Source organism: Macrotis lagotis, chromosome 1 (genome assembly GCF_037893015.1).
Source record: "Macrotis lagotis isolate mMagLag1 chromosome 1, bilby.v1.9.chrom.fasta, whole genome shotgun sequence".
Lineage (NCBI taxonomy): Eukaryota > Metazoa > Chordata > Mammalia > Peramelemorphia > Peramelidae > Macrotis > Macrotis lagotis.
The window spans coordinates 766822486-766842415 of record NC_133658.1 but is presented as its reverse complement, the minus strand read 5'-3'; the positions used below and the strand labels follow the sequence as shown (position 1 = coordinate 766842415).

At 37.5% G+C, this 19930-nt stretch overlaps 1 long non-coding RNA gene across 1 annotated transcript; it reads left to right on the top strand.

Moving 5' to 3' along the window:
* Positions 1 to 1369: 1369 nt before the first annotated feature.
* Positions 1370 to 18546, top strand: LOC141508152 (uncharacterized). Its single transcript, XR_012474352.1, has 3 exons — positions 1370 to 10691; positions 17192 to 17397; positions 17483 to 18546. It is a non-coding gene; the product is annotated as an uncharacterized LOC141508152 (long non-coding RNA).
* Positions 18547 to 19930: the final 1384 nt, after the last annotated feature.

The following is a 19930-nucleotide window of genomic DNA, read 5'->3' as shown; positions in this document are numbered from 1 at the left end:
TTTTTAAAAAGGAAAGCTTTCAAGCCTCTGCGCCTTCCCATGAGACATTTTCTTTGTCCAGTATTTGTGGGTTAGGGGTAGGAGGTAAAGAGGGAAGGAAAGAGGGATTAAGGGAAGGAGAGAAAACAACCAAAATATAAAATGGTTTTAAAATAAAAGACATAAATGGGAATTGATTTTTCATGTGGTTCCTGGTTCTAACTTGGCATTTAAGGTCAGAAGACAGCAGGCATTGTAAAATGATGAGAGGCATTGTGTGAGCATGTTGGAAATCTTGCTAAATATGGTTTTTGTTATGGTCATACATTTTGAGGTACACTGCAGAGCCTAGCACCTCTCTGTTGGCCTGTTGCTTCATGTTCTTAATTCTCATGGTTTTCTCCTGCAAAACAATTCCACAGCCTACTGCCTTGTTCTGGGTCACGAAATGGTGCCAAACAGAGTGTTTGTTTGGCCTGATGTTGCCTCTGGAGGCTGCAATTCCAGTTTTCTGTTCAACCTAAACATTTTAAAAATGAAACTTGAGTATTTTCTGGGGTCTGAGTAAGGTCCAGAAGTGGCATCTGTACTGGGATCAAACTTTTTCCTTTGGATACTCTAGAGCTCCTTGAATACTAAACCATCTAAACACAAGCCCCAACCTCCATGAACCATTGATAATTCTTGATGTACAATTCTCTCCTGGGGATACAATAACACAGAAACTCATAATTAAGAGAGATAGTTCCCAGAACTAGGGAGGTATAAATCCATTGTAATCTTCCTTCATCAGATCTCATACTGATTATTATATGTTTCTGAGGACCACAGTTTAAGCAAAATATTGATAAGATGGAGAATGCCTAAAGGAATGTGAGTGAAGAGTGATGATCACCATGACCACCAAGATGATGAAGGGCTTTGAGTCCAGGTCATATTGGAATTGGTGGAAGAAACTGGGATTGTTTAGCTTGAGGAAGAGAAAACTCTGAAGGGTAAGCCGTCTTCAGTTTTAGACTTGGTGTCAGAACTTTCCCAAATTGTAACAGGCTGCTTCCTTGGAGGTCTTCCAACAGAGGCTGGTATACAATTTTCCAGGTATGTTAGGATAGACATTCCTTTCATTTATGAATTGGATAAAAGACTGACTTACAATTCTCAAATTCTATGATTCTGTGATTCTGGAAGGGACCCCAGAGGCTATCAGTTCAATTCCTACCTAAACAAGAATCCCCCTACAAGAGGCTTCCATTTGCTGATTCCACCCCCCCCCCCCCCCCCCCCCCCCCGTCCCTGCAGGTTGGACAGCCCACTCCAATAGTTGCTCTAATAATCAGAGCTTTCCTTTACCTTTATCCAAAAGATGCTTCCCTGAATTCCCACAGCCACTCATTGCTGTTTCTGGCTCTGATTTCTGGGACCTGGAATAACAAAAACAGCAGCAATAATATTAATAATAACAGTTAACATTTATTATCTTGGTTGATTTTTGTGACAACCCTGGGAGTTAGGTGCATCTACACATGAGGAAACTGATGCAGGCAGAGATTAAGTGATTTGCCCAGCGTCATACAGTTAGAGTTTGAGATGGAGATTTGAACACACACACACACGAGATTTGAACACACACACAGACACACAGACACACAGACACACAGACACACACACACACACACACACAAACACACCCTCTCCAGGAGGAACTTTAGAAGAAAATAATTTGACACAATTAGTGTGGAGCTAGATAGACTTTAGAAATATATCTAATTACTTTATCCAGGTGGATATTTTCTGATTTTGCAGATACTTTCCCTATGTTTATCCACCTTAGAAAATAATTTTGGAGTCTGTAGAAGGTATGCAGGCTGGAGGTAGAAAGGAATGAAAGTCCTAGGAGAGGACTCCTGGAATTGGTAACAGGAGCAGAGGAAAGTAGACAGGTAAATTAGGCATCAGGTGCAATGGGTAGAAGTCTAGATTAGGGATTACAAAAACCTGGGTTTGAATTCTACCCAGAGATTCACATTTTACTGATGAGGAAATTGACCTCAGCAAGTTTAGTTGGCTTAACTACAGTTCCGTAGGTAGTTAAAAGTGGGCTAATTTTCTTGAATCCAAACTTTAGAAAGAATGTTTCAATTGGAATGAGGAAGACCTGCATTCAAATCTTGACTCAGACATATAATAATGATATGACTAGGAAAGTTTCTTAATTTTTCTGGTCTCTTTCTCTGAGGATGATAATACCTTTCATATAAATCTCTATCTCTATACATACACACATATATCACAGGATTGTAAAGTGCTTTGCAAATCTTACAATGTTTTATAAATATCAGTGATTGGATTTGTTTGTTTTTGGACACTGTAAAATCTGAAAGTAAATATAAGCTTGAAATCAAGAAGGACCAGAATGCTCAGTGTCTTGAGTTGGAATTCAGGAATTAGGAAAATTTTAGTAGAGTGCAAGCTGAAAATTCCTGAACCCAAAAGCATGGATATAGGAATAGTTCTTAGATCAGCAGCTGACGTGTCCCCACAACTGACAATGGATCATTGATTTAAAAAAAATAGTTCTTGAAGTGAATCCTGTTATCTTTTACATCTGGTAACTTTCTGATTTATAAAGTGGAATTCTACCTCAACATATTATTGATTCATTTTGGAAAATACTAAAATGTCCTTATGTTCACTAGCTTTGGAAAATGTGCACATGTAGTTTTTATATTGAACTAGTTCACTATGGCATGAGTTTTGGTTTTTTAAAAAGATAAACAAAAAACCTTTCAGTAAGTATATTTTTCCTATTTGGAACAATTCTATTTGGGCTTCAGTCTGAGTTCAGCCCACTTCTTTCTGGGTTTGGGGTCATGGATCCGGGTTCAAGTTCCTGATTAGCAAGTTAAGACTTGTCACGTTGTTGGCCTTGTGAAAGACAATTTAACCCTGGCCAGGAGTCTGAAGGAGAGCTTGGGGAAAAGACTTAAAAAAAAAAAACCTTTGGCTGCACCAAGACTGTAAATGCTTATGAAGTGATTCTGAGATGGAGCAAACACAGACCAAAAAAAAGTTCCTCCCAAACGGATACACACGAACCTCAAGAATCAGTATTCATTTGCCAGTGGTTCCTTTTTTGATAAAATTTCCTTTTTCTTCTTCTTGAGAGTTTAGCTCTAGATTTGTGGCCAGAAGACTTGAATTTGAATCCCAATATTGACAATTACCCCACTGGATAAATTCAGGTAGATTACCTTTCTTGGTCTCAGTCTCCTCATTTGTCAAATGAAAATAACTAGAGCTGACATTAATGTAGTACTTGAAGTTTTACAAATATATACATTATTTCATTTGAAAACAAGATTATATACAGCACATATCTAACTGGGTCATTATAAGAAAAATGCTTTAAAGAGTGATATAAATATAAACTAATAATAGGAGTCTTTAGTATCTGAGCCTGGTCCTTGTTATGTGAACTTGACCAAGTCTTTTCCCCTTATTTAGGGCTCACTTCTTTCAGATGTAAAATAAGGTTAGACTAGATGAGTCCTTTCCAGCTCCAAGGAATTCTCCTGCTCCTCTTGAATATATGCTGGGTAGAAGTCAGACTAAAACCATGATGATAAAAATAAAAGAACAACTGCAAGAACATGTTTATAGATTTTTCTTGGCTAAACTTTAGGTTTCTGGTGAATTTTCTGTGGATCACACTTTATAGTCCTATTAACAATAATGTGAGCCCATCAAATTATTAAAAATAAAAACAAATACTCACATGCATACAAAGTTATGGAAAACAGACAGTACAGTCATTCATGGCTGAGGAATTGTAAATCTGTAAAATCTGTTTTGGAGAAGAATCTGGTTGTTCACAATGAAAGTTATAGGAATAATCATCCCTTTTGACTCATTGATTCCACTGTCAGGAATATACCATGAAAGTGCTATTAAAAAATATCCAACAACAACAACAAAAAGAGCCATCTGTTTATAGATTTTTATAACAACATTGCAATTGGGGGGAAAAACCCCATTTAAAAGTAAAAAACAAATCTAGAAGCATTTTTAGATGTCTAACAATGAAAAATATTTAAAAAAACATTTTGATATGTTAATGTAAGATAATAATCTAATACAATTAAGAGATAATATAAGAAATATAAAAATATGGAATATAAAATTATGCAAAATAGAAAAGGCAGAACTTAAATTGAGGAATACACATGAACTGTTACTATTTGAGAAGAAAAATGAAAGCAAATAAATGGTCTAACAGAAACTTGATGACTTTTGAAACTATGGTGATATTTTACATGTTGAAATTATTTATTTAAATATGGCTTGTTGAAAGCAAGTCTTACTGGTTGTATTGAGGATTATCAAGAAAAAAAGCAATTATATTTTCTGCCTGGCCTCATCAACATTTCCCCCCCCTTTCTTCCTCTCTTTTCATCCATCTCCGCATCTGTGTTTTCCATTTTCATTTTTATTGGGGCCTGAAGTCAAGGTATTTCATTGAAAGAGGGGCATAGCTTTTGTCATTAAAATTTTCACTAAGACTGTTGCATTGGAAGGTGATTTTTTCGCTTGATCATTTGTTTTATTAAGTTTCACAATGTTAACAAAAGCCATACACCAATGAGGGAGATTTGGAAGCTCAGAGATGCCCTCACTGATTGTTTTCCAGAAAGATTCCAGAAGTAGATCCTAGTACCTTACACAGAATAGGCATTAAATATTCTTTCTTAATGATAAAACTAGTGATGATAAAGGAGCAGAAACCTTCTTTGTGAAATCAGACCACCATAACTTAATTTAATCTATCAGCCAAAGTCATACATTGGCAAGGAGATTAAAGGAGCATAAAGAGATTTTGTACAGTGATATTTCTTGGATGATCTTATTCTTTTTGCTACTAAACTTAGCTGTGGTTGAATCCCAGAATTTTAGAGCTGGAAGGAGATCATCAGTACAGCTCTCTCATTTTTATAGATGAAAAGTTGAGGCCAAAGGAGTGAAGTGATTTGCCAGAGATCACACAGCTAATAAAGGGTAGATCCAGGAGGATAATTCACTTTTTTTTACACTATTCAGATTATCCTGTTAAAGCAAACAACGCAAAGAGATTTAACTCTTCCTTCTACATCCCCCTCATTCTAATCAGTTGCCAATTCATTGATTCTATTTCTGTTCTCCACCTGTGCCCTTTTCTCTATTCCCACTGCTACCAACCTAGGATAGATCATTGGCTTTTACTACTAATTAAAATATCTTCTTAAGTTCCTCTACTTTTCGCTTTTCCCCCACAATCAGTCACAACCAATGACAATAATTTTCTTAATGCATATTACCCCTCTGCTTATAAACCTTTGGTGGCTCCTGATTGCATACAAAATAAAAAAAATCAAGCTATGAATTCCCCCCTCTGATATTCAAGTAAGCACTCCATCATCTGACTTCCACATACCTTTTCATTTTAATCTAATATTATTTCCCATTCAATAAAATGGAATCACTATTCCCTAAATATATTTTTACCCTTAACATTTTCTCAGCTGGAATCCCCTTTTTCAATATCCACTTGTTGAAATCTGTCCATTCTGTAAGGCCTGGGTCAAAAATTACTCCTTTAAGAGAAGCCTTTCCTGATCTTCCTGGTCAGAATTGCTCCTCTTCTTTGAACTTTCATCTTCATCATAACTCACATTTACAGAGCCCATCAAAGTTTACAAGGATCTTCACAAAAAATTAACATAGTGATTAGATTTGGAGTCATGAAACCTCAGACAAGATGCCAGGGTGGACAGAGTACCTGGAGTCAGGAATTCCTGAGATCAAATCTGGCCTTGGACACTTTACTAGTGTGTGTGACCCTGAGCAAATCAATCAAGCCTGTTTGCCTCAATTTCTTCATCTATAAAATAGGGATGATAATAATAGTACCTGTCTCCCAGGGTGATTGTGAGTATCAAATGAGATAATTGTAAGGTGCTTAGCACAATGCTTGTTATAGAATAGATACTATATTATTATGTTATATAATAAATGTAATATAGTAATGCATTATAATATATCATGTTATAGTATAATACATAAATTAATAGTTTAACTATTGGATTAGGGAGTGTGATCATATATAAGTTATTTAACCTCAATTCATTATCACTAAAATGGGATTTAAAATATATAATGCCTATTTCCATTAAAAAGCCAAGTAGATATTTCACATATGCCACCTATTTTCAGAGGTTTGTCATGAAGAAAGTGCTTTGCAAACCTTACAATACTAAATAAATTGATGAGGTTAATAGTGTAATAGTCATATGTCATTATCACATTTTAAGGATGTGAAATATCAGGCTGCAGAGAATTTATTTTGTTCAAGGTACTGTAGTTAGTGTTGGAAAATGGACATGAACTCAAGGCTTCTGATTTCTATGAAAGGAGTTTTTTCCATTTTTTCCTTTCTGTTTTTCATCATCTTTTCTATTGTTCTTATTTTGGAGCCAGGGACCCTTCCTACTCCTACCTTTCAATATCTAAATTAGCTATCTGTGCCAAAGTATTATGGTTTTAAGGGATCTTTGGGTTGGAAAGGATCTCAAAGGTCATCAAGTCCATCTTACACTTGAAAAAGACTCTCCTCTATGAGATACATGAGAGTAGTCATCCTGCTACTTCTAGAAGACCTTCAGTAAGAAGAACTGGAAAAAGTTCAAACCACTACAGAGTGAGCTCTATCATCTCTTCCAAGGTTATGTGCATTTTCAACCTTTTCTCTTTACAGAATGAGAAGTTTTGAATTATTATCTAACCCAGCATCCCTTATTTTATGAATCAGTAAACTGAGGTGCAGAGAAATTGAATGTCTGAAATTTTGCCTTCCTGTAATTCACTGCTTCTGGTTTTGTCCTCTGAAAACTGAGTAGAATAAAAGGAATCTTTCTTTTAGGTGACAACCTTTCAAATACTTGAAGTCATCTATCAAATCCTTTCTAAGTTTTTTTCCTTATCTAAGCTAAGCATTTGCAATATTGGCAATCCATTCCAATATGGCATGATGTCAGTCTTTCATCATTCCAGTTACCCTCCTCTGGGTGTCTTCCAAATTATCAATGTTCTTTCTAAAATGTTAAAACTAAGGATGATGTGACAATCCTAAGGCTGGATTCTAAGATTCTATTAATAAAGCCCAAGGTCATGTTAGATTTTCGGGTTGCCATATCATTCTTCTGACTCCCATTGAATTTGTAGTCCATCAATAAATGCTACTTATATTAACAAATTTTTTAATAAACATTATTGCTGATACCAGGGTCTATGTTAGAAAATGTTTAGAAGGCAGCCTCATTCAGATGTGAATTTAGAGACACTGGGAAGGTCTTTCTGTCTTTCTTAAGACATCCAGAGCCTTTTGCTGGGTGCATAATTAATTTAACTGAATCCAAAGCATCTTATTCAGGAGAAGGAGATGCCAATGCCTTTGGGGAGATGTGAGAGAGGTCCATAAGATTTACAGTAAGGCACAACTGGCTAATATTTGAGCTTTAAGGGAGTCCAGGATCCTAGGGACCTGCTGTTGCTCTTGTTGCTAGTCCTTTCTGGAAGAAAAGCAATGACATCAGGAGGGTGATGCCTTGACTTGCAATTGAATTGGATCTAAGTGAGGCAGGGCAGTGCAAAGTCACCTGCCTCATTCTCTCCTCCAAAGTCATCTACCTGTGAGAAGCTCAGCCAACTTCAAGGGAGGGATCCTAGTTCAGGTTCCATAAGAATGGGGAGCTGTGTATCAGGCCATTAAGCCTGCCTGGCACCAGAGAACTAGATTTGATTGGCACATCCTACAGAGGAAAGAAAGATAGGGATTGGAACTGTGGTTTTATTAATACAGGGAACTCCTGGATGAAGAAACTCCCTCCCTACACCTTAGAACTTTTCTTGGAGCTCTGAAAGCTAAATGATTTTCCTAGGATCACATAGCTAGACTATTTCTAAGCCTTTCAAGGCAAGTTTTTAAGTCTTCACACCATATTGTCTCTCAAAGGTAATATGACTTCTAAACCTACAATATGATAATAGATAGGCTCTGGTCTTAACCCTTGCTTTTTCCTCTATCTTCCAACCCCCTTTACAGATCATCTTGGGCTAATTATTCATCCTCTTGGTATCTTAGTTTCTAGTCACAAATGCATGTTCTCCAAATGAAGTACCTGATGTTCAAAGTGGTTTTGTTATCCCTATTAAACAAAAGCCACCATCACCATCATCAAAAAGTATCTGCTGTTGTCTTCATTTCTATTATTCCCATCTTTAGGAAGGGAATTTAGAGATTTGTCTTCTGGCTTGGAAGAGTTTATAATCTAAGCTGTGGATGACAAGGTTCTGGGACAGAAAGAGCAGTATTCTGGGAAGATCTGGGTCTAATCTAAGTTCTGGCACTACCCTCAGCCTATCCTTATGCAAACTGTACCATTTCTATGGGTCTCAGTTTTTTCATCTATAAAATAAGGATGCTGGCCAACATAATTTTTAAGGTTCCAGTGTGATGAGTGTGTGTGATTTTTTTGAACAATTATGTCCTCAGTTGCAGATCAGAAATTGGAATTCCTGCCCCTAGGTTCCCTTGATCCCTGGGGCCCACCACTACTAAAATTATCCTCTTGTGTTTATGTATGAACTGAAACACAGAAGGGGCTGTTTTCTGGCATCATGAGATCCTGGAACTGAAGAAAAAATAGAGATCATCTGATGCATTTTACATTTTGCAGAAGAAGAAATTGAGGCTGAGAAATTAAGGACTTCTCTAATATCACACTACTCCCTGGCAGAGCCATGACTAGAATTCAATCCTTCCCCATCCCTCCCTACCCAAACATTACCTCTGCCTCCTAAAAATAATGACCTCATTGAGGAATGTTCTTTTAGAATCTAGGTGAGAAAGATGGATTAGTGGAGAAGAGGCCAAAAGGAGGTCATCCATCTCTTTCTTAAGTCAGTGATTAAAACAACATGATGAGATGGGAATGAGGGGGACAAATTCTCAAGGGAGGTGAAGCCTGACATTATATGTTTTGTAAAATTCATGGTAGAAAAAGAATTGGGTGTAAATATCAACATAACACTGAGGGTCAACATGAGCAGGCATGGCCAGAACCACCTCACCGCCTTGGTGACCTTGGCACTCTCCAGGGAACCAAGGCAACACAAGACGATTAACTCACTGGGTTGAATAACTTCCTCAGGGCCTTAAGCACAAATAGACTTTTCTTTGGTATTAGCCACACAAGCACAAAAATCTTTTATATTCACTGATTCCTCAAGCAACATGAACTAATCTCATGAGAACATCCAAAGGGAAAAACACGTGAGACAGCTAGTTCCCTGAGTTATCCCTCCCCTAGGAAGGCTGATTGTTGCTACTTGAGTGGAAGGTAGAGCAAGAGCATCCGATTATGGGTATCCAAATGCTGGATCAAGGCTCAGAATTAGACTTTGCCCCATGCTGCCAGATGACTGGAATCAAGGTGACCATTCTGAGCCTTGGTTAAAGCATTCCCCTGAATAATTATCGGCAAAGAGAAAACAAAGTTATCTCTTTTGATAGATGCTATAAGGTTCCAGGATTCTTTACATACCCTAGAGTTAGCTAAAAAGTAACAGAAACAATAACTTCAGCAAAACTGTAGGTATAAAATAAATTCACTTAAAAATCAGCATTTCTCTGTTATCAACCCAGCAAGAAAAAAAAGAGAAAGAAAAATTTCATTCACAATAACTAAAAAATGTATAACATATTTGGAGTCTACCTACTAGGACAAACCCAGAAGCTTTATGAATATAAGTACTAAATATCCTTTATAGAAATATGCCCCCAAAATGAGATAAATATTAATTGTTCATTATTTGGCCATCAATATAATGAAAATTATAATACTATCCAAATTAATTTACTTCAGTGTTAAACCAATCCAATTACCAAAGTCACTGCATAGAACAAAAAGAAAGATGTAATAAAGAATGCTGCCTGGCAAAAATGTAACTATTAGCTATTATTAGCAATAAAAGCTATTCTCCAGTAGATATGTATTCAAAGGGTACAAATAGACAATGGACAAATGGAAAAAATCTCACACTTGGGTTAAAAATTTAACTTCACTGGGCAGTTAAGTGATGCAGTGGATGCCCTGGAGTCAGGAGGACCTGAGTTCAAATCCTCAGTCACTTAATACTTACTTAGCTGTGTGACCTTGGGAAGTCACTTAACTCTATTGTCTTGTAAAAACAAAAAAATTAACTTCAAAAGTACAGTTTGGGGGTTATATTTTTTTGCATGAAAAATGTCTATGGGTTTTAGTCTATTGAAACTCAATATGTTTCAACAATGTATCAAAAAAATCATCAATTCAACAAATTAACAGGGACAGTGTCAGACAATAAACATTATTAAATGTGCCCCAAACTATACAAAATCCTGGGAATACAAAGAATGACTAAAGAAGTCTCCACCTTTAGGAACTTAAAGATTTTATTTTATGAATATTTTTGCTTGTATAATTGAATTTGAAAATCAGTTCCTTGAGGGAAGAGACTGTCACTTTTTCTTGTCTCCTCAGTGCCATGCATTCCAAGAATAAGAAGAGACAGTGCCTCTATACTCTGGTCTGATGGATCACATTTGTTCTGCAGTGAACATCACTTTCAGTAGGACACTGGTAAGCTGCAGAACAAGACAGAGAAGGGTAAGAGAGGGGAGAGAGAATGAAGAACCTTGAGAGCATGATAAATGAAGATCAATTGAAGGGAATTTTTAGCATGGAGAGAAGATTGAGTGGGTTTATTATATGTGTTCAAGTATTTTGAAAGACTTTGATTTGGAGGAGAGATTCAACCTCTTCTCTTAGATACAGTTCTATCTAACCTCAGTGCAAAACCAGGAGCAAGGAGTAGAAGTGGCAAAGAGACAAATGTAGCTTTGTTATCAGGAAAAACTTCCTAACAATTGGAACTTTCCAATAGGAAAATAGCTGGTTTCCCCTTTGTTGTAGGGAAACCTACAATTCTAGCAGAGCCTAAATGGTCATTATTGAGTGTATAGTTGAGGTAAGTATTTCTCAGTTATGAAGTCCCCCCAAAATTCCAAATTCTTTTATTCTGTTTATATCACATCTTAGCATGTAAAATTCGTGCATTTATATTTTTAGTTAGCTTTTTTCTATTTTTGCACCTTAATCTTCTCCCCCCGCCAACCTCTAATTCCCCTTAGTTTGTGAGTTATTTGAACATAAGGCGACTACTGTCTTATTTATCTTGGTATTCTCCATAGCCCCGTACAGTACGACATACAAAGCAAATAGTATTATTTGTTGATTTAAGATTGATCTGAGATAGTTTGGCTTTAAATGTCAAACAAGGATCCTTTAGAGGACAACTCTTTGGGATGTGTAGAGGGAGACTCAGAGAGGACTTGGGGAATGGGGTGAAGGTATGTTCAGATAAATCAAGGAGTCTGGATTAAAGCTCTTAGTGTGATTAAGCAGGATTAGAAATTTGGATGCTGCCAAGAAACTTTGTGAAATGAAACAGAAAATCTCTTTTAGAGAGTCAGACTAGGGTTTCTCCCAAGCTTTTCATCTTTTCTAATTAAGTTATTTTTTTCTCTTTGATGAGGACATTTGGGAAAGATGACTGGAGAACAGCTTTGAGGTTTTGCAGAGCTGTAAACTCTAACTCCCCATACCTAACAAACAGTTGAGGAAAAAGAAAATTAAGAGATTAAATAATTTACATCTCAAACCACTTACCCCTGCTCCCCAATTTCAAACTCTTAGCAACTGCAGAGAAGACTTTAATAACCCTTGAACAATTTTGAAGCATTTGGGAATTTCAGGAACTTGGTGTTTTGGATGTCCCATGTTAGAGAGGGAGATCTGGATTTAAATATTTTGAAATTGTGGTCCTGTGATATGAGATTAATGAAAGCCAGTAGGAGGCAAAATGGGTCTGAAATAATCTTGTACAGGAAGAGCATTTGGATTGACACAGGCAAAGACTTGAAAGTTGAAAGACTCCAGAAAACCAGATCCAATGGAAGTCACATCAACTAAAGCAAAAAATACACTCAAGAATATGGCTGGTGGGTGGTAGGAGGTTTAGTCATAATAAGAATCTACTGCAATCCTCTGGATTTTGAGTTTAGGACAGTTATAGAAATAGTGTATGGCTCCTAGGTCAGATTTACACCTAAGTCAATTAGGTGTAATGAAAACTGGGCAGACAGGTTGCCTTAGAGAAAACCCACTACATTCTGCTTTTTTACTTTAATTTTTTCTATTGGTCTTCATGGGTGAACCATACTCTCAATGATGGAAAAATTTAAAGGTAGAATGATCTTAGGAAAAGCAAGTGGAATTGATGGAGAGATTGAAGGTCAACTAGACCCTCAATGGTTCAGTGAACTTTGAGAACTAATGTACAACTTGTTCCCTGTGAAATGCAGAGTCCCTACAAAGTTAGACTTTCTGGTCCTAAATACATCTATGACTATTGAATAACAAGATCAATATTCATGAACACAGGGAAAATCAGTTGTAGTATTTTATCAGAGTATTTTTATGTCATGGAGCAGCTAGTTGGCACAGTAGATAGAATATTGAGTCTGGGATCAGGAAGATTCATCTTCCTGAGATGAAATCTTTGGGCTCACCTAACCTTGTTTGTCTCAGTTTCGAGTTGGAGAAGGAAATGGCAAACCACTCTGGTATCTTGGCCAAGAAAACTCCAAATTGGGTCATGAAGAGTTGGACATGACTGAAACAATTCACCATCACCACCATCATTTTTTATAACACAAGTACCGCCTTCATCACAGGGAGCATGACATGATTTCTAATATAATCAAATTCATGCTAGAGTGAAGTACTTAACAATTAATTTGAGTGTGGGCTTGGACTGAGAGAGCATTAGTTCAAACCTTAGCCCTCTTACATATTACCCCTATGACTTTGACCAAGTTTTTTATCTTTTTTTTGGAACTCAGTTTTTATAAAATGATGGTGTTAGACTTAGATGTCCTCTATGGTCCATTCTGGTCCAGATTGCTGGTCCTGTCATCTTAGAAGGCTATATTTTGGCTCTTTTTGTATACAATTGCCCCAATCAGCAGATGGATCTTTGGTTGAGGGGAACACCATAAGATGGGAAACAGGCCCAGGCTAGTCAGTTCCTCAAGAAACACACATGGATTTGAAACCAAACAAGAAAGTTGCTCTGCAGAAATATGTTTTAAATTTTGCCTCTCTGGGAATCTTTGAAAAATGGGACATGATGTGTAGCCAAACCCTAGACACCCCTGGGTTTGAACATCACTAATAATCCTGTCCAGATACATTTACTTTCACATAATTGATTTCTGGTTCCAAATGTTTGTTTCTATGAACTAACAGCTTTTTCACAAACAGTTTCTTAGTACATCTCCATGGGCTAAGTTTTAGCTGGAGGCAACTAGAGTTTGGTCTAACTTGAATATAGCCTCAGAGAGTAGACCATTGGATGCCAACTTTGATTCCTCTAGTCTTCTTGGTTCACAGTTACTGTTTCTCTTTAAATTTAGTATTAATCAACCCAGAGTCATAACTAGGAAAGTCTGTGTCAAGAGCTGACACCTATGGAAAAACATGATCAGGACAAGTGAACCCAAAATTTCTCTTCAGTGAAAGGAATGGAAAGTAGGCCAAGGTGTGAAAGAATTCAGTCCAACTTGCTAGCTAGTATTTTTAAAAATTCCTTTTTAAACAAATTATTCTGGTGAACTAAGAGCTAGATGGACTTATTCTATGCTGCTGAAAGACTTCAAGAGTTCTCATTGTCCTACAAATCTGGCACCCTGGGACAGGCTTGCCCTAGTTATGGCTCTGAGTCTCCCAGATGACAAGTCTGTTGTCCTCTTTTTCTGGTTGGGGGTGGGAGTAAAATTGTTTTTCTTTGCAAGGTTTAATTTCATTGGAGACTTTGTAATTGGAAAAAATCACTCTGGAACCTCAATTTTTAATTTCTTTTCTTTAGAGGACAGAGAGAAGTAGGGTAGAAAGAGTGAGAGAACCCCCTTTCTCCCCCTCCCCCCATAACTAGCCCCCCCTCTCCAATTTGTCATCTTTGGCATCATCTACCTTGTTCCATCCTAGATATTCAGAGTGCTCAATTCCAGAACCTTGAGGATACAAAGAGAAGTTGACAAAAAGCAAAGTTCCCCCAAACCAAATCTTCCTTTTACCAAAAAATAATCCCTTGTCTTTTCTGCCTTTAAATGATATCCTTTCACCTTCACCATTCTTGCTGTCCTATCTGGGACAGGGACATACTTTTACTCAAATTAATATTGGAAAGAAATGTGTAGTAGGTTTTAGGAATGAAGAAAAAGGAGAGACTCTTTTTTGAGTTGAAAATTATCTTTAAAGTTTGGGGAATTTTTTTATTTGGTTGGTTATTCTTCATATGAGTGAATTTATCATAACTAGTATGGATGGCAGAAAAGGTGAAGGAAGAGAAAGGATTGCTAAGTAGGCTCTGAGAGCAGAGAAACATGGTAGATAAGTAATATTAGGACCTGACTTTTGAAAACACTGTTTTCTGATGTGATTCCCTCAGCAATCTGTTAAGGTAGGTGCTAACATTAGTAATATCTTACAGATGAATAAACTGAGGTTAAGTGATCGGCCCAGGGTCACCCAATTAACAAGGATCAGCAGCAAGATTCATATTCTCATCCTCAGAACTCCAGTCCTCTGACCACTCTATGACCCCAGGCTAAGCCATCTCATTTACAGGATTGCTTGGAGGGCTCTGGTTACTTGAAATCATCCCAAATCTTCCTTTTAACCAAGACTGTCGATCTCTTTCCCTAGTAACAAGCTCACTGGGCTGGTTAGAGTTTTGCTATAAGTGGTGGAGGCTGTCTGGACTGTGGTGCCAGCACAGCTGCAGGGGATTAACAGGGGCTCAAGCAGACTGGCAGGGGCCATGCTTGCCCATAAGAACAGCCCCGCAGGCTGGGGCAGGAGAATAAACAACCCCACAGATTGGCAGTGACAGCCTTGTACCTGGCTCCCCTTGGATTTTGATCTCTTAGTCTCTGACCCCTTGGCTCTAGTTCCCCAGTAATGCTTTCTGGGATTCTTTCGATAGGAAATGCTGCCCTCAGCTCCCATGCTTTTCCCCTGACTAGACGGATCTTCCTTAGTGTCAGCACCATCTGAAGCTGCCGACAACAGCTAAGCTCTAGGATGTTCCCCTCACTGAGGAGAGGGTCATGGCTTTGTTACTGTGTCAGCAATGGGTCACTGGTTATGTCCAGGGGAAATAGATGGGTTGGAGTATTATGCTTACACCCCCAGAGTACACAAAGAAAAATCCTTTGGTCACAGGGACTATGGAAAATTCTAATAAGAACAAACAACTACAGTTATTTCAAAAATACTTAGGAGCCTGGGGCCTGTTTTGAATTTTTTCTTGTCAGGAGAAAAGACAGACTTGATGCTTAAAAAATAAAAACAAAAACAAAAACCTATGTGTATAATTTTTTTTGTAGGGAAAGAAGGTCAAAAATTCTTTCATTATAAAATACTTTGGATTTGGACTTTTTTCTTTTTGGTCCCAAGGCCCTCTGTTACAGTAAAGTCTTCCCACTAATCCTCCTGCCCACATATCTCCTTTAATTTCCCAGATATGGCAGTTTTACCCCAATACAGTTATTTAAATGAATTGAAGCTTTAGAGTGATCCCCAACTTCCCTATTCTCAAAAAAAGGGAAGAGGTTTGTTAGTACTGTTGAGGATGTGTGTGAAATCAGTTCCATGTGTTCCTTGTAGGATCTGAAGAACTGTTAGATTTCTGGAACCCTACAAGAGTCCTGGAGAAAGACAAACTTCAATTACCCAATGATCTCCCCCAATCAGAGCAGGTACAGGGTTCTCTGATGGTAAAGCAACCACTTTAGAGAGTAGGTGTGTCTTTTGCTTTCTCAGGATATGTCCATTTAGATTCTCTCCTTAGGTTCCTTCCCATTTTTATTAAAACTTTGGTGAGGGAAGGTGGTATCTTGAAGTGTAAGATAATAGAAAGTCTTATTCAGTTGCCTAAAATATCTTCCCCACCAGCAGGTCAAGCCTGAAATAAACCCAGAGCTTTGGGTTCAAGTATTGTCTCCACAAGCCCCCATTAGAATGCAAATTTAAAATGGAAGGAGAACTGGACTTGGAATCTCAAGGCTTGGGTTAGAATCTTGTTTGTCTCAAATTTGTGGAAATTACTTAATCTTTCTGGAAATTACTTAATCTTTCTAAGTCCTAGTTTCTTCATTTGTATCATGACTATGATAATACTTGTCTAACCTAGTTCACAAATCTTCATTGAGGAAGGATTCATGGTAATCTTGTTTGTAAACTGTAAAGTGCCAAAGAAATGAGCTCCTTTAAGACAGGGACAGTGTTCTATACTTCATTCCTGTAGTTCTTGGCACATTGCCATGGGCATAATTCACATGGAATCTAAGTTAGCTGATTGACTAATAAGCACAAAGCCAGCTTCACAATCTTAACCAGCTTAGGGGCTTTTGCCCCCACACCCAGCTCCCACCCCATTTATTGTGACTGTTCTGTCACATTCAGTTTGAGACTGGAATTGTATTTATTCTGATCCTCCTGACCCTGACTTTTTTTTTCAACAATTCTGGAGTTCTCCCTCTTTGTCCCCCTAATATCTGCCTAAGGTAGTACACCTGAGCCCTAAGTATCAGTACCTTGCCCCAGAGGCCTCTGTGAATAGATGATCAGCCTATATAGAACATAGGCCTTGGAATAGGACTTGGAACCAGAAGGTCTGAGGAATCTGGTTCTGCTACTTATTAGTTGTGTTACCCCAAAGCCTCAGTTTCCTCAACTGTAAAATGAAGGACTTGGGCTGAAAGAGCTCTGAGGTAGGTCTCTTCTACCTCTGACAGCACACCTAATCTATTATGGAAAGAACCAGAAGGGCATCAGTTCCATCCAGAGTGAAGCTAGGGCACTGGGAGGATCTGACTAATCCTAGATGATGCATTGACCAGAGCCCTGGCCTTGGATTCAAGAAAACTGGTTCTTGAATCCAACCTCAGATACTTGATACTTTCTAGTTGTGTGACTTTGGGCAAACTGCTTAACCCTTGTTGCCTTGAATCCAGGATCATCTCCAGTCATCCCGATTCATGTCTGGCCTCTGGTCCCAGATGGCTCTGGAGGAGAAAGTAAGGCTGGTGACTAAGCACAGCACCCCCTCACTCAGATCCAATTCACCTGCTTGTCATGGTATCACCTCCCTGATGTCATGGTCTTCTTCAAGAACAAAGGACAAGAACATCATAGCGTGTTTTGAATAGTACTCTAGAAGGTATGGACTGCCATTTTGTTTCTTATACTATGAGTTCATACATACTATGTGTCTTTAGTCTGAAATATAGACCTTCATTTTTCAGATCTGGGGCAAGAATAATCAAAACCAATTTTGCCTTGGGTTAGGATATGTCCTTGATTCCTCAGAGAAGACCTGGAAAAATAGGTGAGTTCTGAGAAATGAGACCTGACCTCCAGGATCAAATAAGTAGAGGGGCAAGAGGAAGAGAAAAGATAACCTACTAGAAACAAGATGAATATGGCTTTGCCCAAAATGTGGAAAGGATGGATGTCTGGGACTAACTATTGTTTCAGATTAATCAATCTCTGTGTCTGGACTTCTGTCCTTTGTACATTCTAATAATAAGCAAAGCTACATTTGGAAAGACAGATACTCAAAACTGCATTCTCTAGCTTTGGGGAATTTGTGTTCTGAAAGGCAACTTAAGAGGAAAAGCATATATTACATGTCTGGAAATACAGGTATTTCTCAATGGGGAGGGAAGAAGAATTTATATAGTATATTGGTCACTGTACTAAATATTCTTTATGTATATTGTTTCATTTGAGTCTCACAACTCTGTGAGGTAGAGGCTAGTGTTATCCTCCTTTTACAGGTGAGGAGATTGAGGTAAAAAGAGGTTAAGTGACTTGTCTAGCATCATGCAGCTAGTGTCTGTTTAGATTCATGGTCTTCTGACTCCATGACCACTTTCTCCGTTGTACTCCCAACTTCTTTTAATAATTAGATGGTGGCAATTTCTTAAAGATTTTTCAAAGAACTATTGAATCTGAGAGTTAGAAAGCACCTATGCAGCTAAATGGCACAATGCCTGAACTTGGGAAACCTGAAACACTGGATGAAGAGCCAGCTGAGATATGAGAAGTCAGGCTAGGAAGATAGAAGGGAGCCATCAATTAGTCTACTAGAACTTATAAAACACTATGAACTAGGTACTGGGGGAGAGGCCAAATACTTGGATTTAGAGTCCAGAAGACCTGAGTTAAAATTCTTCTTCAGACATTCCTAGCCACTCTGGACAAGTCACGTAAACTCCTTCTGTTTGAATTTTCTCATTTGTAAAATGGGACTAAAAAAAATGGCATCTGCCTTATAGCTGTGATGAATATCTAATGAGACCACATAAGTGGCAAATCTTTACATATATAAATATAACATATATTTATATGTAGTTACATGTAATATAAAATATGCTATGTATTTAGTTTATTAGTAACAAAACATGAATGATATATTATTGCATGTAACATAAATATATCATGGTATATATTTCATATGTATCATTACATGCAACAAGATAAAATACATGCTGTGTTTAGTATATATGTCATATGTAACATACAATATGCTTTATATAGATAGTATAGTGTTCCATGTAATATACAAGTATATGTCATATATTATTACATATATGTAATATATAAATACATAATATATAAACCTTAAATATAAATGTTATATTAAAATATTGCCATACAATCTGCCATCACAGAATATATATATATATATATATACTTATACCTACATTTATATATATATACATACATATACACACTATACAGATAGTATTATATAAAATAAATAAGTCAAGCTTTATAATCAGAAAGTTTGAATTCTAATGGAGAAGACAAGGATCTTCGATATCAGGTAAAGAAGTTTGTATTTGGAAACACACAAGTAGTTTATTAGCTGATCCGGGACCACTCATTTCCTTTAGAATTTTTTTCTTAATATCTTATTTGTTTAAGTGTTTTCATCTTTCCTAACCAGAGTGAAGAGAGAAAAGAAAAATATGGGTGAGTTCATCCTGATTTTGCCTAATATTCAGACCTGGCTTGAGGGAGCCCACCTACAGATATCTTTATAATTGAAGCAATTTAAAATTTCAGAGAACTCTATATTTACTTCTTTCTTGTTTAAATTACAAATCATAGAGCCTATGGTTGGTAGAGCTTCACAGAAGGCAAATAAGAGATGGAGTATAATAGGATTCTTATTCCAGTTTCACATACATTATGTATGAAGCTGCACTTTCTCTGACCTCCCATCCTGGATCAATCCCAATCTGTAAACAGACTGGGCCAGATTGCAGAGGCCAAGCTGAAGCTCTTCTCCTTTAAATGGGCATGTTAGGCTTGTCCAAAATACCCATTCAGGATATTTTCTCAAGGTGTCTCCAACGGCCTCAGTCAAATATTTGGAGGTGAGCCATGACCCACACTACTCGTGCTACCTGCCGATGGGGCAAGTCTGACAGCCATCCAATGGCTCACATTAGGCACCCACTGTATGCAATGTGAAAGGAGAGGTCTCATGGAGAACCTCTTAGATTTGAGTGTCATGGACAAAGAAGAGCATGGCTGAAGGCCTTCTTTGTCTCTACCTACAAGTCCCAGCAGACCTTAAACTTTAAATAAATATGGGCTGGTCTGGGAGGAAGGGAATGCCAAAGAAATAAGGATAAAATAGAAATCCTTTTGGCCAGATCAAGAACATGCCCAGAATCCAC